Below are 8,902 nucleotides of genomic sequence, written 5' to 3'. Positions count from 1 at the left end.
ATCCCTTTAAACGAATCTTTGATCACCAAAATGACATAGCCTATTTAAAAGTTTTTTTCCTTGAAAAAAATCATGCCTTAAAATAGCTTGAATGTAACTCTACACCCTTGCCTCATTTAGTATGCACGGTTCTATGAATATGCAAATGAGCCCCGCCTCCACTCACTCACACCAGCTCAGAGATCCACTCGTTGACGATCACACGTTGATCTGATTGGTTACAAGGTAGTTTGTGACGTCAGAAACACCAGCGATTTCAAACCGTGTTTTTGAGACTGTCTTTGGTTCACTGCAGTTTTAAAGGGGTCATATAATGGTACATGCACTTTTACAAGTTGATTGTACTGAAATGTGTGTTGGCAGTGCCTGTACACAACCATCATAAAATGATAAAAATCCATCTAGTGGTTTTTTTAAAATCTTCTTTTATGTTTCCCCATCTCAAATCAAGCTGTTCGATTTTGTGATGTCACAAAATCGACGCCCCTCCCACGATTGTTGATTGACAGCAGCGTTTCAACACAGCCCCGCCCTCGCTCGTGAGCGAGCTGTCAATCATAGTCCGCGCGGACCGGCGCGTCATTGTTGATAGCTGGAGCACTGTATATGAGCAGAATGGCGTCTAAGTGATTGTGGTGTTCTGTTCTTGGGTGTAATAACGAACACAGCAGTCATATTGATGTTCCTAAATCCGTACAGCTGAAGACTGGCTGAGTTTGTTTTCGAAGGGAATATTCCCCACGATCAACGTCAATGCTTTCATGTTTGCACGAATAATTTCACACACCAGACTGCTTTACAAACAAGGTCAGTATAAAGCTGTTTTTGCTAAGAAGCTGCTCCTGAAAAAAGGATCGTTACCAACTATTCGTGTTCCTCCTGCTCCAGGAGAACTGAAGTGAGTGTAATGTTTTATTAACCTTTATATTAATCTTTGCAAATCGCTTGCACGCTTCACGATGAATGCAGCTATTTTTACACTCAGGTACATTACGGCATGTTTTCTATGTACGACGTTCTCAATATAATTCATAATCCCACGTTTATAATGAACAACGCGTTATGGTTATTGTGTTATTATTACAAACGGTGTAACTTTACGCACAGAACAGAGGGGCGGGGTGAGCAAAGCTCATTATCATTTAAAGACACATGCACTTAAACGGCGTGCTGAAAACAGAGCTGTTTTTGACCAGGTAAAATTAGTGTTTTCTTACAATACTAATGAGAATTTTTAATTAAAGTATATTACAAACTTTTAATTTAGACCCTAAAGAATCATATTAGCTTGTACAAAAATGGCATTATATGACCCCTTTAAGGAGAAAATACTCAGCAATGGTGTCGACTTATGAATTTGCTTAGGTATTAAAAACACCACATAGACATTTACAACATTAAAAGCTTGATTTTCATCACAGGGGGACTTTAAAATATTGAGTAGTATAAATAAGTAGACTATGGTATGCATGCAAAGTGTTATCAAATTACCATTTTAGTAGACAAAAGGCCAACTTCAGTTCAGTTCCAAAGTATGTGGTGTTACCACATACTTGAAAACCACGGTAGCAACTTCCTTATTAAAAGCGTAAGCCTGCTATTTTATTAATGACATTTCATTAAAAACACATGATCAAAGTGCCATTCCGTGTTTTTCTCTCAGTTTGATTGCATTGTGTGTTTGTATAAAAAATAAAGGTTATATATCGGCGTCTCTGTTTCCTTGAAGAACTTTTAACATTCATGAAAACTTTTCAATGCACAAAAGGTTCTTTATAGTGGAAAAAAAAGGTTAAAAGGTTATTTTTTGGGGACTGTTCACTGATGGTTCTTCTATTCTATTTCTGTGAAAACCCCCTTTGGTAACCTTTATTTTTAAGAGTGAAGTTTTGCAATTGTGCACTTAGGCACTTATGCTCCTGTTTTGTAGCTGAATTTCCCCTTGGGGGTGAAACAGTTCATTTTGTTCATGAACACACACGCATAAAATGCATCCTTACCCACATGTTGCAACTAATGCTGAAGGCGAACTTGCACAATATCAATGTGAAACAGTGTGTTTGGGTGAAGAGCAGCCGTGGCTAAGAGATTCTGTGACCAGAAGCAACATTACATAAACCAGCAGCAACGGCATTAGATGTCACTGAACATTTATGTAAGGCTGTTAACTGAATTAAGAAGTCAGAGTCATGCTATTCGTGTTTTCCAGGAAAAACATCTAAACATACTTCATGCTCACCAAGGCTGCATTTATTTAATCAAAAACTCTTGATCATGTGACACTGACTTGAGTAATGATGCTGAATATTCAGCTTTGATCTCAGGAATAAATTACAGTTTAAAATATATTCAGATAGAAAACAGTTATTTTAAATTGTAGCACATATTACTGTTTTGACTGTACTTTTGGTACTGGATACAGACAGGATTTATCTGTCTGACTGCAGGTCTCATCGTCTCAGACTCTAAATGTTTGCCAGGTCATCAGATTATGCACAGAGCTCATAATTGGATGATAGCGAGACTAAAAGCTGCATGTATTTCAGCATGTTACAAAAAAAAGTGGAACAGTCATGGTATTAGACGACATTTTGATATTAATTTGATGTATTGAACAGCACCCCGAAATACCTGTGATTTTTATTTGCAGTGTAAGAAGTTTAAACTGAACAAACTTAACCACTAGTAAATGTGAGAGCATGCGTTTGGACAATATCTGCCAGCCCAGAAAAGTTAGTAAAGATATCGTTACAATAGTCCAAGTGACTCCAGTGGCTCAACCTTAAGTTTATCAAGCGATGAGAATACTTTTTGTGCGCAAAAAAAACTACTTTATTCAACCATCTCTTCTCTTCCATGTCATTCTCCTAAGCTGTTGACGTAGTGTAAATCTGTTCTGGGTTGTACGTCAGAATGTAGGCTCACTATTGGCCGACGCTGGTCATGTGTGTGATGCTGGCCAATAGTGAGCTTGCGTTCTGATGTACAACCCAGAAGCGCTGCGCTGTTACACTACGTGAACTCACTCAGAGGCCCACACAGAAGAAAATGAATAGTTGAATAAAGTCGTTATTTTGGGGGGTTTTTGCGCACAAAAAGTATTCTCGTCGCTTGATAAACTTCAGGTTGAGCCACTGTAGTGTATTGTACTATTTTAACGATGTCTTTACTAACTTTTCTGGGCCGGCAGATATCGATTACCTAGCAGCCTATGTAGGAGTGAGACAGCTCTCTTAATTTGTGTTTCGAAGATGAGCGAAAGCCTTACGGGGTTGGAACAACATGAGGGCGAGTAATTACTGACAGAATTTTCATTTTTGGGTGAACTAACCCTTTAATCTCTCAAGATAAATCCCTACTTCTTCAGATGAACTTCTTCCGTAACACATACCAAGAAACAGCGGCAGAGGTCTTTATAACCACATGCATTCATTGAAATTTCAATCATTTGAAGCCTTTGCACCGGCTCTTAATGCTATAGAAACAGTCCAGTTCAGCTGGTAGAGGAAGTAGAGACGACTAAATTAACCGGGGGATTTACACTAAGACACTAACAGGAAAGCTGATCCTTCCCTTCCTCCTTATAATCTTTCATGACGTAGTTCTCTACAATCAAATCTTCTGATCCTATCTGTTAACATTAATGTATGCCGTACATCGTGATGTGGTGCTCAAGACAACTCTATTTGGATCTGCAAATGGAATGTTTAAAAAAACAAAACATTCTAGACCACACTTAAAATAAATGCATCAGCGATAGAACATCAATTTCAAATGTTCACTATGGAACTCGGAACTCTACATCGGAATACTGATTGGAACACACCCCAAAACACCTTTCTGAATTATGTCATTTACTTTTATCTTATATTTAATAGTGGATATTAGATATCCATATGAGGTTGATAATGTTTAAGGAGCAGCTTTATCAATCTTTATCAAGTTTTGGATGTGTTCATCTGCCAGAAACCGCATATTCCTGCCAATCGAAATTAAGGTCAGCTAGATTTATCACACCTCACCTTTTCAGTTTATCTACAGACCAACATTCAAGTTAATTTGATTAGTGTTTGGCACCGATTAGTTGATTAGTGGTTTAGTGGTTTTGTTACTCCTTTCACAATCACAAGTGACCTGTAATGCCTAATGGATCTTTTGGTGGCTTGGCTTGGTCTGACGTTGGTCCAGAAGGATTTAAGGTTGTCTAGATCCTTAGAAAAAGAGAAATGTCAGTACCACGATTGCACACACAATGTGGATTAGCCAAATAGGACGTGTTCCTGGATTAACATAATTTGTTGGCCTGTTTTTTAATTAATTAACTTATTAGATCCCTCATTTAGGGTACGTTTACACGACAACGATAGGCTTAAAAATTGAGAAGTTTTTCCTTTTCCGCGTACAGACGACAACATTGTCAAAACGATCCCCATTCACATGGATCCGCGAAAACGACTAAAAACGCTATATTCAGTTGCCAGACCATTAGATGGCGATGAAACACTATAAACTGAACACGTAATACGCATTTTATTTATATTTTTTAAACGTTCACTTTGAAAACTGTTTTCAAAAGTTTGCGTTTTCAGGCACCCAAAACGCTGTTGTTGTGTAAATGAACGGCCAAAACGCATACAAAGTTATACGTTTTTAGTTGAAAACGGTGTCGTGTAAACAGCCACTTAGTCTGGTTATAGCCTGTGTTTTCAAGTTCTTTGTCCGATCTCGTCTTTTTAGTAGTTGTGTTTTCTACATTTATCTCCTGATTTTTCTTGTGGATCTAAAAAAGAGTATTTGTTTGATTCTTTATCGTTGTCCACTCTTTACAATCACCGTTACGTGACAATTGTATGATCACCATATTTACTGTAGCCTGTACTATAATTCAAAGAAAAAAAAAACATAAGTAAAGCTGAGGTGAACTGTGAACACCTCATATATATATATGAGGTGTTCACAGTTCACCTCAGCTTTACTTATGTTTTATATATATGCATATGCTGTCAGATCTTCTAAAAGAAATATCTAGTCTAGATAAATAGATCGAGGTCACTAAACGAAAAACATTCTTCACCTTGTCTCCTAAAGGTCCGGAGGGACTCTATGAAAATACACCCAGATAGTTCTTGTGCAGAGCGTGTTGCCTTTAGGAAAAGACCTCTCATTACTCTTTCATAGACTGTAAGAGTAGGAACCACAGTGACATAACAAAATGGGCCACCTGAGAGGAGAAAGCTGAAATAATATCCCAGTACAAATGCGCTGCCAGACCGAACACATCGCTGAGCTCCCACAATCCTCTCTGGCTACCCCAGATGCATTTATCCTTGTCAAGACGCCAGTTATGTTTTTCTTTTGCATTAAAGTCCCCCTGTGGTTAAAATCCAGCTTTTAATGTTGTTTATATGTCTATGTGTTGTTTTTAATATGCTTTAATAGTATTTTCTCCTTGAAACTGCAGTGAATCAAAGACAGTCTCAAAAACACGGTTTGAAATCGCTGGTGTTTCTGACGTCACAAACTACCTTGTAACCAATCAGATCAACGTGTGATCATCAACCAGTGGATCTCTGAGCTGAGTGAGTGAGTGGAGGCGGGGCTCATTTGCATATTCATAGAACCGCGTATAGGCTACTAAATGAGGCAAGGGTGTAGAGTTACATTCAAGCTATTTTAAGGCATGAATAATTTTTTGTAATTTTGGTTATTAACGATGAGTTTTAAGGGACTACATGCAGGGGGACTTTAAACAACAACACCAAGCAAAAAGCTAATGCTAATGCTAAAAAAGCCAGAGTTTGTTTTAATGATGGAACTGAAACCAAAAGTATATGTGTCTACTTTTGAATAAGTGCTCTTCATACGCATTTTACTGTGACACAGCACTATCTTCTGTTATCTTTACGTTAAATATTTACTCTGTGCTACGAGTCACTCAACCTTTGAAACGCTGGTCCGAGAACGATAAACTTCTTCCACAGATATTATTGTGTCAAATTATCATATCTAATCACCACCGCAGTGAGCTGTCAATCCTTTTTATGATGCTTTATTTGTATAAATTATGCATTATTCATTGGAAGAAAGTAATGAGTGTACAATACAAATGTGCAAACTGAACAAATTCAGTGCAGGAACTTTAAATGGCTTTCTGGCCACTGCAGTTCACACGTTTCTGTCTGTCTATAGTCTTAATGGTAGCCATAGTATGCACAAAAATATACTGTTCTCGCTCTGAGAAACTGAAGTGTAAAAATAGCCTAAGTAAGAAGTAGCATGACGTAGAGCTTAGCGGCTAATGGGCTCAAAACAGCTCTATGCAAGCGATTCAAACCCTCACAAACACAAACAAAAACATTGATGCATTTTATGTAAAGTCACATTATCCTCTAAACAACTTCAGCTTATGGGTAATATAATTCACAAGCCAATGAGATTAATGCGTGTAACCCGTCAACTCAGAATAGATGCAGTATGTTGTCATAGACAATCGTTTTTAAACCAATCACCGGCACCGCAGAAACTTCCCGGAAGCTCCTGAGCTCCATTTGCCTGATTCATGGATCAAACAGGGTCCAGAAAAAGACTCCAAGGAAAAGCTGTGTTGCTCAGGAGTTATTCTTCTACAGCTCCGGAGAATTAATGCCGTTGCCAGTTATGTCACATTTAAGTATCAGCTCTACACGTCTCAGATGTTTCTACAAGAACGCTGTAAAAAAAAAAAAAAAAAAAAAAAAAATGTGGTTGCCAGTACAACCTTGTAAATATACAGTTCAAATTGGCCTAGTGGTTAGAGAGTCAGACTGGTAATCCAAAGATTGAAGGTTTGATTCTCAGTACCGGTGGGGGAGTGAATAAACAGTGCTCTCTTCCACTCACAATATTCATGATTATTGGCATCAATGGTTTTTGACCTACATATAATCTTTCAATTCCACAAAAGGTTCTTTATAGTGGAAAAAGGTTCTTTAGATTGTTAAAATGTTCTTCACACTAAGGAATACAAATCTTCTTTTAAGACCTGTTCACTGAAGGGTTCTTTGGGGAACCAAAAATGGTTCTTTTATGGCAATGAAAACCCCCTTTTGGAACCATTATTTTTTAGATTGTTAGACCTTTTTTCCAGAGAACCACAACAAATCACCATTTGTTCTCCATTTTAATTCTGTCCAGGAGAAACAACTCTGCCATTTGGAATGACATAAAAAAATAAATAAAAAAAAAACAAAAAAAAAACATCATGGTAACACACACGACACTAAAATAATGCTAAACGTTAATTTAAGGTGTAACACCCTAACTGATACAAAAAAATAAAAAAATAAGAAGAAACTTAATTATTAACACGTGAAGTGTCACACAGGGAACTCTGGTAATGACAGAGGCTTTTCACAGTAAATTATAAGATGATTTGTTAATTTTTACTTCCAAAATGTTTAATAGTATTTTAATAGTATTTTACTGTAAAATTACATGACATATAAGATTAGATCTATTTCCCCCCTGTATATAATAAGATAACTTACTGTTAACCAATTAACAGATTTTTACTGTAGCATTTTTACAGTAAAAATTACGGTAAAAATCTTAATTAGTTAATATAAAAAAAAATGCAATAGATCTACCAGGACAGTTTAAACAATTTTACAGTAATATACTGTTAAATGTTCAGACTTTGAAAGATTTACAGTAAAAAACTCTAATCTGATATTCCTACAATTGCCTGTGAGACTTTACGTATGATTATGTTTAAACAATAATGTTTCTTGATAGTTTTGTTATAAAGTACGTACATTTGGGTTTTGTGTCACATACTGTGTTGTTTAATTAATGTTTACTGCATTATTCCAGTGTCATGTGTGTTACCATGATGGTGTTTGGTATTTGTGTGCATGATACACAATCATGCATGACAATCTGTATTTTACAATATGTAGGTTGTGGAAAAGCTATTTATTAATTGATCATGATTTTTTTTTTTTTTTAACTGCCTGCATAATTTGTGCCTATATATCAATAATTTAAACAAAACAAAACAAAACAAAACAGAGTAATAAGAACTATTATTAGCATTATATCAGTTAATAAAACAAAGCCTATGGGGTTTTTTGTAGTAAATTTAAGTTCAGCCTCTTAAAACCTAAAATGTTGCTACCACATTTTTTGCAATAAAGTTCTGGCAACCACAGCTGCCGGTTTTCACATAAAATTCACAGATTTAAAAAAAAAAATGTACTGTGTATAAATTGAATGTTCATTCATCAAATCATTCAATCTTGGAAGAATCACTTGAGTTTACACTGAGACTTAATTACAAACTGTTTTGAAATTCTGAGCAGTTTGAGACATGACTGAGATCTGTTCTGAAAAAATAAAGGTTCTTTTATTGGAATCGATGGTTCCATGGAGAACCTTTAACATCCATAGAATCTTTCCATTCCACAAAAGGTTCTTTATAGTGGAAAAAGGTTCTTTAAATTATTATTTAAACATCTTTAAAATGTTCTTCATAAGAAAAAAAAAGTTATTTTAAGAACTGATCACTGAAAGGTTCTTTGGGGAACCAAAAATGTTTCTTCAATGGAAACCCCCTTTTGGATACATTATTTTTAGACCTTTTTTTCCAGAGAACCACAACAAATCACCATTCGTTCTCCATTTAAATTCTAAGAAACAACTAAGCCATTAAAGTGTCATTTGTGTTTTTTTTTTTTTTTACTCACCGTTTCTTCAGATAATCCAATCCGGACATGATTCAATCTCGGCACAGAAGTTCTGAATTGTTTAAAAAAAGACGCTTTACACAAAACATCAAACGAGAGATACAGTCCTTGCATAGTTATGTACAGTAGATAAAAAAAAGATAATGTGCTGTTATAAATTGAGCTGTTATCAGTCCGTC

Source organism: Leuciscus leuciscus (assembly GCF_965113295.1).
Source record: "Leuciscus leuciscus genome assembly, chromosome: 1".
NCBI lineage: Eukaryota > Metazoa > Chordata > Actinopteri > Cypriniformes > Leuciscidae > Leuciscus > Leuciscus leuciscus.
The sequence above is the reverse complement of the archived record's forward strand: the minus strand, read 5'-3'. Positions refer to the sequence as shown.